This window comes from Austrofundulus limnaeus, unplaced genomic scaffold, assembly GCF_001266775.1.
Source record: "Austrofundulus limnaeus strain Quisiro unplaced genomic scaffold, Austrofundulus_limnaeus-1.0 Scaffold284, whole genome shotgun sequence".
Taxonomy (NCBI): domain Eukaryota; kingdom Metazoa; phylum Chordata; class Actinopteri; order Cyprinodontiformes; family Rivulidae; genus Austrofundulus; species Austrofundulus limnaeus.
The window spans coordinates 634621-646846 of NW_013952686.1; the positions used below are offsets into that span (position 1 = coordinate 634621).

Below are 12226 nucleotides of genomic sequence, written 5' to 3' on the forward strand. Positions count from 1 at the left end.
TGAGATTTTCATTTGTTGTCATTTGTAATCATCAAAATTAAACGAAATAAACATTTGAAATATATGAGTTTGTATGTAATGTATGAATATAATATACAAGTTTCACTTTTTAAATGGAATTACTGAAATAAATCTACTTTTTCATGATATTCTAATTTAATGACCAGCACCTGTATAACTGAGTAAACATGTCACAATGTTACACAACAGGGTGGTACCAGAGTCGTCAGCTGTTCCACAAAAACTGCCCTCCTGCCCTCTCACTAATGGTTTTCAGGCATTAGTGAATAAAATTACTGAATTTCAATAAATCGCCTTGAATAATTACAGAACAAGATTAAGTCAATTTATGGTATCCTGTGTGCTGCTTTTACAAAAATATCAAGATAACATACAACTTTTGTGAGGGAATGCAAAAGAAAAGAAAATTACCCATGATGCCTCACAGGCTCTGCACCAATCAAATGAGGCGGTTAGAAAAAAAAACACAAATTGAACAAACTAACACAGCTGAACTACCAGACAAAAATCATGGCCAGGAATCATTGTAATGCAACAGAAACAATGCAGTCAATCAGAATAAACGTGCATTTAGCTCTGCTAGTTTTCTTCTTCTTCTTCTTCTTCTTCTTCATGTTGCTTAAAAAAATTGCTTTGAGTAATTCACAAAACACATTTTGTTAAGTAATAGTCCTGCCTGTTGCAAAAACATGAAAAAATTAATAGCTTGACTTATGTAAAAGAAAACTGGGGTTTACGGTAAACCAGACAACATAGCTGGTCTCACTCTCTTGTAAACCTTTCCTTTGACCTTTGCTGCCACTGGTACTTCTTAACTCGTATGTTTGCACCTTTTTTTCTCATGTAAGGCTTGGAGTAAACAGTAAACGCATTACAACTTGAAACACGCAGACTCACTGATGTCTAATGATTTGATTCAGAAGGAGTTGGCGTGCTTAAAAACCACATCCAGAGGACGTAAACGGCAGCATCACAGATGGAGCAATATCCCTCCTAAAGCCAGCGTTAAACCTAGTTTTCCACTTGTGTGTCAAACCCAGCGGCCCCACAGGACTGCYGTTGTTTCAGCAGATTTCTAGCATGCAAAGACTAACATGTCAGGGGCGAGCTACACGTTAGGAYGTTAGCTTGACTGTCCCTTAGCACGTCAACAACAAACACCTGGACTTAAAGTTTAAACAGGAATCGTTCATTTGTTAGAATTGGTCTTTCATTGTTTCCATTTAACCAATTTTAATACATTTAATTTAAATGACCAGACTTGTAGAGTCAGTTTCTCTGAGCTTTTTTCCCACGTTTACACAACACAACGTTTTATTTCATTCCAAAWGAAACACAGACCCAGAATGTGATGTTTTCGATAAAAGAAGCCACAAGGCCGCACAACACGGTGATGATTTCAGAATCGTCACTTCTTTTCAATTTTCCTCCATTCTTCAATATTTTTCCTTACTAAACGATCTGYAACCATTGACAGGTAATTAAACAACACTAGTCACCTTGTAGGCGTGCTTATGTTTTGTGCTGCCTACAAAACATGCAGCACTTTAAAAATTTTCAGTATTTTTATTTTTGTAGACATCTTGAAAAGCAAAGTTCCAAACAACGAGTTTAAATATATATATTTACAGCACTTAAAATATCATTTAGAAGCCCACTTTTCCTGGTGGGTGGCTGAAACATTTATCAAGGGGGTGAGGTAATATTTATTTTTTTGTGGAGAAATGATCCCTCATCCCTTCCTGCCGTCTGACTCACTGAGTTCTGCACACAGCGTCTTGTTTTGATTAAAGAGCTGAAATAAAAAAACATTTGGTCCTTATTTGAAGATTTGCAACTCACTATCAAATATAAATCATTTCAATTTAACGTCAAACTTTACAAAGTGATTGCAGCTACACAAACTATGAAATGTGACACATTTTTAGAGACTCACAAACCCAAATTTTAATCCACACCAGTCAAATTATACGAGGATAAAAAAAAGACTTCACCTCATTCAAACGTCTCCTTTCTCCTTGTGTTGTCCGCAGATGTGGCAGCCGTCCACCTCTGAGCCCCTCTCCTCCTTTTCTGGCTTGAAAAAATTGAGTTTTGCTGCCGCTCCCTCGGAAGACTSAAGCTCTTTTTATAGACGCACCAAGTCACAAAGCGTCAGGTCTCAAGGCCTTTTGGGTGTGATGGAGGTGAGGCTTCARCTACTCCTCTCTAAATAAGGAGGAGGTTTTTTTTTTTTTTGTATATGACCACCCACACAGTTTCTAATCAATACTGCAGGCAGAGAAAAATAAGCAGAAGCTGCACTCTTTGTTATCTTTTTCTGTTTTAATACGCTCCCCAAAACTTTTAACCCAACTAAATGAGAGACTATTGGTTGTTTTTTTTTTTGTTGTTTTTATGTAGTGAATGGGGGATTAAAATAAATGCAATTACTTTTTGGAAACAGCAACGGTTTATAAAGGAATATTCTTCATTTTTGAGRGTTTTTGCTCCTGAAACATGAGCCTCAGTTTCTCCTGTTTTAACACAGAGAACATATTTTCTACATGGACGTCTGCAAAATCTGTTCGACTCGGTGGTTTGTTGTCGAAGGTGTGCATGTCTCCCTGTGTGGAAAGTTCATTATGAGAACCTGAGTCACTGGGCTGACGTCATGACCACACACACACACACACACACACACACGCACGCACACACACACACTGTGCTCCATAATAGAAAACAGTGAAGTTCCATTCACTTGTTCTTTGTGAAGTGTTTAACGTCTTCAGGTCTCTTCAGCAGGCTACGTTTTGTTTCTTTCAAGGTCGAACGTCCACAGAATGACATCAGTTTGGTTTCAACAGAGAAAGAACACAAACCTGATCTAAGAGGCTCTGATTTACGAGTTTTCTATCATTTCGCGCCAACAGATTTTACTTACGAACACCGCAGATGAGGGATAATAAGTTAACTCGGGGCTTTGTGATCATACGACCATGAAATCTTCACTCGTCTTTTGGTTTTTGTCTCCGTTCGTCACATTTAGATGTGTGTAAAGCATCTGCACTAACATTTGGTCTCACTCAGGRGTCGCCAACCTGCTGCACAGGAACAGGGACACACAGGTCCTGATCCGGCTACCTGATGGATCAGAGCAGACAGACACTCAGCAGGCAGCTCTTTCTGTTTAGAGCTCCACTTCAAACATTCACAGGTATTATTATGGAGAGAAAATAGACTCATAAAGGCCTGATGCATCTCAGTAATCCAGGTAAAAAATCAAAAAGAAAAAAATTGTATAGGTCTTCTGGACGGGTTCTTTTCTAATGAAACGTTTCGTCTCTCCTCCAAGAGACTTCTTCAGTCTGAGAGTTTCAGGCAAATTCAGGCTTTTAAGCCCTGCCTCCATGTGACTGATACTCACATCACATGGCTATCGTTGACACCTAATTAACACCTATTGTTAACAGGGGGTGGAGTGATACTGGAAATAGCAGCACTGTAGGAAAGGGGACAACTGAAAACGGAGGCCTCCAGCTCTGTTTAATGATGGACGGTCTTTCTTCACAAAAATGGCTTCTTTTACTCCTCTCTCAAACCAACGTTCCTCTCTATCAAGAATGAGAACATCCTCATCTCTGAAAGAGTGAMCGTTTGATTTGCGTTTTGACTCCCACCACCCACTGGAACACAAGTTAGGAGTGATCAGGACTCTGTACCACAGAGCAGACAGTGTCCCTACAAACCCAGGTGCCAGGGAGAAAGAGAAATCACACACACGACAGGCCCTGGAGCAGTGTGGTYATCCTGACTGGGCTTTCCTGAAAGCAGACAGGAAACACAGACAGGATTCCATGCAACCTTCAGGTGAAAATGAAGACCCCAAACCCAGACCCAAACCAGTGGTTATTCCATATGTTGCGGGTGTTTCGGAGAAACTGAGACGTTTATTTTCTAAACATGATGTCCCAGTGGCTTTCAAACCCCAAAACACATTACGGCAAAGGCTGGTTCACCCCAAAGATCCGGTGCCCCGGCACAAACAGAGCAATGTTGTATATGCTGTTAAGTGCCAGGAGGACTGCGACCAGTTATACATCGAGGAAACAAAGCAACCACTGTTCAAAAGAATGTCCCAACACAGACGAGCTACATCTAATGGCCAGAACTCTGCAGTTTTCACTCATTTACAGGCCAGCGGTCACTCTTTCAGAGATGAGGATGTTCTCATTCTTGATAGAGAGGAACGTTGGTTTGAGAGAGGAGTAAAAGAAGCCATTTTTGTGAAGAAAGACCGTCCATCATTAAACAGAGGTGGAGGCCTCCGTTTTCAGTTGTCCCCTTTCCTACAGCGCTGCTATTGCCAGTATCACTCCACCCCCTGKTAACAATAGGTGTTAATTAGGTGTCAACGATAGCCATGTGATGTGAGTATCACATCACATGGAGGCAGGGCTTAAAAGCCTGAATTTTGCCTGAAACTCTCAGACTGAAGAAGTCTCTTGGAGGAGAGACGAAACGTTTCATTAGAGAAGAACCCGTCCAGARGACCTATACAATTTTTTTCTTTTTGACTCATAAAGTTTGTGTGCGCGTAATAAAATTTGTGGGTGCGTAATAAAGTTTGTGTGTGCGTCATGCATTTTGTGTGCATGTAAAACATGATTTGTAACCCATAAAAACATTTTGCGCATAACTTTGGGTATTTGTAAGTGTGTATTCAAATGTACACACAAATATTTTTACCTTCAACCTCACAAATCTGATAATTACACACACAAACTGGCTCCTACGCATACAAGTCATTAAATAAGCACGGACAAAACTACATTTACGCACGGATCAGGTTACGAGCGCACAAATCATTTTGAGACTGTTTTCACGCTGCTGAGAGGTAAAAAAAATTGTGTGTGAAATTTTAATGTTTGTGTAATTTATATTTGCGCGTGTGTACTTTTATTTTGTATTCGTCACTTTAATATTTGTGTGTACATTTGAATACACACTTACAAATACCCAAAGTTATGCACAAAATGTTTTTTATGGGTGACAAATCACATTTTACACACACACAAAATGCATTATGCACACACAAACTTTATTACGCACCCACAAATTTTATTATGCATACACAAACTTTATGAGTCTATTTTCTCTCCATGTATTATTATCCATAACTTGTATTTACGGATCTAAAATAATGTTTTTCATSTGTTAGTAATAAATTAGACACATATAAAACTGTTACTGTAGTGTTCTGCTGGGTGCTGCTGTTGTGAATAACCTGGGAGCCACAAGAGGCTGCAGTTGGTTCATAAATAAGAMAACTTTAGACTGCTGRAAGTCAAAATGCTTCATTTTCACATTTCTGAGTGAGTAAATATGTGTAAATCCTGTGTAAAAACACATTTGGTGAATCTGAGCTACTGTCATTTACTCGTCCTGCACTCCTCAACCTGTCAGACCATGTTATTTAAAAAAACATGTCATTTATAATGCTTCCTATCTAGACTTTAGGCTCTGCAAAGCCCTTTATAAATATATATTTGTTGAAAATGTTTTTAAATCAATGATTTATCAAAAAAGTTTCTTTTTTGTTCTTTATAACTCTAAATGTCTGAACTTATCGATTGTAGCAACCAAATGTCGTAAATATATTTGCATTGAAATAGGTCTAAACATAAAAAAAATGTAGGTTATGCATATTAATCGACCCCACCGACGCTGCAAATCATCCCGGGCCTAAAGACAGAGACAGAGACGGGGGACATGGACTCCTTTGTTCCACGTTTAGTCTCCTCCGTGGCCCCTGGAAAACCATTAAAACAGAGGGGACTTCTCCCAGGAGCTCGGCATTCCTCGGATTCCTTCGTTCTGATGTCAGAGCAAAGGGGGAGGGGCTTCGGGAGGCGTCCGGGCCGCGTTGGTTGCGTTCACGGTCCACATCGAGTTTGCGGATTCACTAATATTAGCTTGTCTATTTTAAAGCGATTATTCTTGTAGCTATTTCATAAAATAACCAACATAATTTTAAGCACATAATTAAGATAACTATGTAAACTAGTTGTATTCACTAACCTTAAAAAATTAAACCTATATGTCGTAAACGTAGAGAAAAGTGTAGCCCCGCTTCTAGGTGAATTTTTTTTTGCTAACATTTGTTGGTGCGTTTAAAATTCAGGAGCTTATTTAAGATCATGTTATGATAATATTATCATTATTAAATTATAATAATGCAGCTTACTGGCTTTTTGTTTTGAATTTTACACGGTAAATCCCAGTATTCCCATTCTTTCATGTAACACTTGAACGCATCGTTATACTCTCTCTCAGCTGGACCTGAGCGCCCCGCCTCTGTTGGAAAAGACCGACCTCCTCTAAACTCATGAAGAACTGCAGTGAGAGGAGGACATCATATCGGCGCTAACCAAGTAGGGGGGAAAGTTTATTCCAATTTTCAAACTGTTTTTGTTGAAAAGAAAAAAGAAACAAACTCCGAGGAGCAGCAGCCGTTTTTGACTGCCTTTCTTTAGCGACTTGTTTTTTTTTTTGTTGTTGCCCCGCTTCAAAGTTAGCGCTCGTGATGCTAGCAAACCGAGGGTTTCCACAGGATTTTAAGGCTGACTTTTGAAGGATTATTTCAAGTCCGTGAAGCGAAGAGGAATTTCTTAAAAGCGGGGAGCTGAAGTCTGCATGTAGCGAAGGATAAATCAAAGGTGAGTTGTTTTGTAGAAATGTAAAAAAAGAAAAAGAAAACTTCAAAGTTTCCAACGCGGACACTCGAGGAAAAGCCAAAGAGAGAGAGAGAGAGAGAGAGAGAGAGAGAGAGAGAGAGAGAGGGGGTAAAAAAAACCCTTTTTGGACCACTTACCCCCATTTTCTAACACCCCTTAAACTACACATTAGACCACCAACTTACAAATGTATTTAATAAAAACAGCAGGAGGAGTTCTGTTAAACCCACTAGAAACCCCACGGAGTCCGTTATAAGACCCGATCCTGATGATCCACCACACCTGGATGATTGTGTGTTAGTGTGTGCTTTCGTGTGATTGTGTCCTTCACGTGGGGTAAAATGAGTTTGGTGTGTGTGTGCGTGTGTGATAATGAAGTTGCACAAACTGTGCATGCATGATGATGTGTTTGGACATGCATTTTCTCTTTGGACTGCTGTAAACAGAGGAGAGTTCTGTAAAAACATAGCTGCTGGAGGCTTAGGCTACACGCACGCACGCACGCGCGCACACACACATCTGGCTATCTTTATAAGCTCAAAGGCATGCTGTGCAAATTATATGGTGCAAGTGACTTTGGAGTACACCCTGGTGGGGAATTTAAAGCAGCAGGACTTATTCCAGTTGTAGCCTCCATCCATGCTTCCTGTCTCAGATTGGGGGGACTAAGGGGTGGGGGGGGTCTAGTTGAGTTTTCTGCACCAATAGGAAGGTTACTCATATTTATCTTGTCTCAGAGGTCTGTTTTGTCAAAAAGGGGGCAGCATGGTAATTCTATAATAAGTGTTTACTTCATCGTGAGACTGCAGTTCAAAGAGAAAAGTGGCCATTGTTTGAGCTAAAAGGTTATTTTAATGACTGCAGTGGCAAAAAAAAAAAAAAAAAAAAAGCAAACCTGTAATTTTGGTCAAGTGGTCATATTGTAACACAGGAAAGGAGAGTGAGAGGGAAAAAAATAGCCCACTCTAGTCGTTGTTGTTGTTGAGGTTTTTGCACTAATGTTAAAGAGCCCAGGTTTTCAGAGTTATGTGGTGCATCTGGGTCCAGAAGAAGTTCGACACTGGTTCCAAACCCTCCCAAATGTCACGACTGTTACTGGGACACAGATGCCAGGAACACAGCGGATTGTGCCGACTCTCAGTTCAGACCGAAGCTGATGGGTTTTCTTCACGTGTTGCTGCGAAATCGAACAAAATTAACGTATTTCTCCGTCTTTAAAACATCTGGACTTCCTGTCTGTACGAAAGAACTGMCAGAGGACTTCTGTTTAAGCATTTAGTAGGTTCATTAATTAATTTTTTTTGCTTTTGCAGCCATTAAAATATGAAGAAAACAAGATATTTATCATTCAAAAGCAGTTAAAAGCAGTAGCTCGGGTCTTTTAAGGAAGAAATCTGAGGAAAGGAACAGTTAATATCTTACCTGTTGTGGATAGGTCTTTGAAAGACTTCAGTTTGGAGAAATAAGTGTTTAATTCTGATCAGATAAACAAGCTAAGTTTAAAAACATAGAATAAAGACAGAAACAGGACTTAAAATCAGTCAAAAAGTTCAATATCAAAAATTTAGCATTGGCTCATGTTAATATTTTATTAGTCTTTATGCTGATACAGGGCTACAAAATATAGCAATCTGAAACTAGCTGTTAGCTCATCCAGAATTAAACTTTTACTTCATCAAACTGACACTGCTTATTGACTTATCTACAACAGGTAAGATATTGACTAACTTTTTACATGATGTACTACACAAATGGTTCCCAAAGTTGGGGTCGGAACCCCACTGTGGGTCCTGAAACATTAAGGTGGGTTCTTGAAAGGATTTTCATAATTAATTACATTTAAAATAACTTTTAACAACATTTATTTCGTTGTCCATTGAAGAGTGGGGTTAATGTTCTTAAAATGGATGAAATTAGCATAACGAATATGGTTACTGTTAGCTGATACAATGTTTATCACCCGAAAATAGTTGAGGGCACAGGYTTCTGGTGCTTTTATTTTGTAGGTCAAAAGCTGAAAAGTTTAGGAACCATTGCTCTGAACATTTGATTGTAGCTAAAATTCTCACCGGTATCTAAACCTGGATAAACGTTTTAAATGGAAGGCAGAAAAACAAAGCATTACTGCGTGACTGTGCTTTTTCTTATGTTGCTTAAATAAGTTGATTCCAGATTAAGACAACCAAAACATAATTATCTCGTGAAACAGACACTTCATTTTCAAAGTGTAAACAGCAATCGTATGATAATGTAAGGTAATAAAACACAAGTTGGCACCGTGTCATTAAATATTCAAGGTATTTGGTGAAATTCATTGTTGCGGGGGTTGGTTTTATTCTAGTGTTGTGTGTGTGTGTGTGTGTGTTTGGTCTGTTTTGTGTTTTCTGGCAGCTCGGCGAACAACAACAATGATGGAGTCTGTAGCGTGCCTCGACACGCCCGACTCTTCCCACAATCCGCCAGGTGTTGGGTGCCAGCTGCCAGTCAACGAGGGGCCTCGTCTCCGTTCGACTCCCGATGACGCGCTCTGCACGAGCCGAGCCGTGAGGGGCTTTATGAGACCGTTTCTGTTTGATGGRACTTTTGAAGGTTGTGTTCCGGTGTGGAAACTGTAGCAGACCCCCCTCCAACATGTTGCTGCTTTCATGGGAAGTCGGCGCATCTGTCGCTCCGGTGCTTCGGAGGTTTTACTATGAGAACATCCTGAGTGGGTTTTTTTTTTTTTTTTGGTCACTGAGCATACGTGTGTGTAGAGGGAGCACGGTTGGGTGGGTGTGATTTGGTTCCCAGGAGTAGGAGAGGAGGGGGTGTAGGGGTATGGAAAATGTGAAGGGGGCCGTGGTTTGGCTGTCGGCTGATGGTCCCACGCTTCGCTTGTTGATCGTGGCCGCCGTCCCCGCGACTGTCCCTGTTTACTCTCCGCTTCCCTCCGACGACTGTACCAACATGATAAGAGTCGATCCTTTCTGCTCCGTCTGMCTCTTCGTTATCTGAAGCCTCTATTTTCTCACAGAGCTGCTGGGAWTCACCACACAGTCACACGTGGGCCTCCCCCCGACACACACACAGAACCCCCCATCCTGTCTGTGCCTCAGTTTTATCTCTTATCATGTTTCCCTGATTTCATCGCTGCAGTCAGTGGAAAGAGCCCTGGTTTGATTTGTTCCTTCTCTAGGACTAATGTTCTGGTGCTTTCCCTTTTTGTTTACTGAAACTATACTATTGTTTTCCATTACTTCATCTGCCAAAATCTGTGTAACTGATGGTTACGGATTTACTTTTATTTAGCACAAGAGGAGTTTGTGTCTGTGACCATTTTAATTTAATTTAATTTTTTTACAAGATCTGCAAAAAGGAGTTCCCCTATATCGGGTCTGCAACCTGCGGCTCTGGGGCCGCATGTGGCTCTTTGGTCCCTCAGTGGTKGCTCTCTGAAAATGTGGCCAAACATAACAGAATATTTTTTGTTTGTGTGTGTTTTTATACTCACAACAGAAATCAATTTGTATGCAAATATGTGATCAATACTAATACAAAATGTAAAACATGCTAGCCTTTTATGTACTTAAGTGATCCAACTTCTTTCTATGATTTTTCTCTCAAATCCATCAGAATTACCTTTTAAAGAATTTGAAAACAGCATAATAATAGAAAGTAGATTTAAAAAAATACCTGAATAGTTCAGTTGCACTAGTTTTTACGAAATGTATTATAAACTATATACAGTATTTTTCTTGTTTACATGAATTTGGTCTTTTCATTTGTCCTGATGTGTAAACATAATAGTAAATAAWAAAATTCACAGTATATTTATTTTATTTTTGTAATGTCACTTCTGGCCATAAAGCTTCCCGAAAAGGCCTCGAAATGGCCCACGGACCACCACTTGAAAATTGCAGTTGTAGCTTGTTTTGCGGCTCTGGACACATTTTATTACTTTGTCAAGTAGCAAAAAAATGGCTCTTTTGATCATAAAGTTTGCAGACCCCTGCCCTGTATGGTAGAAAATGTGTGTTCAGGGTTGGGCAATATTGTCAAGACAGTTTGTCACCATTAATTGTGGCGTTTAGCCAATAGTGATTAATTTGACGATAAATAGTAGGTGCGCACCAGTTTTCTGGCCAATCACAGATCTTTAAAAAGTCTGACCTGCCGATTTTGATTTAGTCCAACACCAGTTTTTTAAATAGTCTGACACTAAAAGTCACAAAACACCTTCAATGTTGCAATYTTMCTTTATTGAAAAACACTGAACTAAATGTAGTAATTGCAAAGAGGCAAATATTAATTGTTGACAGGTTTTCCTGATGATTAATTGCACACCGTACGATTTGCCCAACTCCTGTGCTCAGTGGTTGAGTTACATCTTCGGCACATCCTGGAGTTCTGCAGCAGTTTGTTAATCAGTCATTTATTCAGGTCAGGTGTGTTGAAGCAGAACAGAGGCCCTCGAGGACCAGGACTGGACACGGCGGGCTTAGTGTGCGTTTAAATGGAATCAGTAAAACACTTTATGTTCAGGCCTTTGTTGTACACACACACACACGCACGCACACACACACACACAGTGTGATTTAGTGGATGCCTTAGAAATGGTTTATTTTAAATAGAAAGATGGAAATATTTGGAGAATAACATCTGGCAGATGGGTTGGTTTTTAATGAGCATTCTCACAGATTTAGCAAGAATTCACCATCCTCAGAAGAAGAGACTTGACCAGAAGATAATTGTTGTTTGTGKTTTTTTTTTATTTATTTGATTTGTTGCCACTATTGTAAAATTTTTTATTTTTCCCACATGAGGTTTTCGCCTCTGCCACTAATATTACTGCAACCTTAGCTGTTTGGACCCATAATAAAGTGTAACTCTCCTCAAAGGAACGTACATAATTTTTTTTTATTGACATGCTTTTCTACTGGACTCATGGGGTGAAAATATAAAATGGATTATCCAATCAAAGTAGACATCTGTCACTGAGCAAGGGGGGGTTTACACTCGTCAGCTCACACAGGTTTTGCTTTTTTGCAATCTGACTGCTTTGCAGTTTTAAAATCAGGATTTGGGTACCCTGAATGCAGACAATTTCTGCATCTGTGTCATAAATGAGTGTAGGAGTTACTCAGAACGATATGAGGTGTTTTCTTTAAACACACGTTGGTTTTTATTAACAGTTTCTGTGTAAAGTGAGCTGAAACTGATGAGAGTCTGATGCACAGACGGCTCCTGAACTGTCTGGCCGTCACCTCTGCGTGAAAACTATCCTGTGTGTGTTTGTCCCCGTCTCTGTGTTCTCATGCAGCATACAGAATGTACTGTATGTGTGCGTCTTTGTTTCAGAGTTCAAGCTGGAGAAAAAAGAGCTGGAAAGTGAAAGAGCAGATGCGCTTGTTAGTAACACACTGTCTGACCGCCTGGCTCCACCATCTGTTTGCAGCTGCCCATGTTTGTGTATATCAGACAGTATGCTTCTGTGTGTGTGTGTGTGTGTG

At 39.9% G+C, this 12226-nt stretch overlaps 1 protein-coding gene across 1 annotated transcript in view; it reads left to right on the forward strand.

Moving 5' to 3' along the window:
• Nucleotides 1-6385: 6385 nt before the first annotated feature.
• The window catches only part of LOC106526608 (protein tyrosine phosphatase non-receptor type 14), a 49692-nt gene continuing 43851 nt past the window's right edge, over nucleotides 6386-12226 (forward strand). Inside the window, exon 1 of the mRNA XM_014021246.1 lies at nucleotides 6386-6719. The gene's annotated coding sequence lies outside the window, so the exon portion shown is untranslated. The remainder of the gene's footprint in view (nucleotides 6720-12226) is intronic.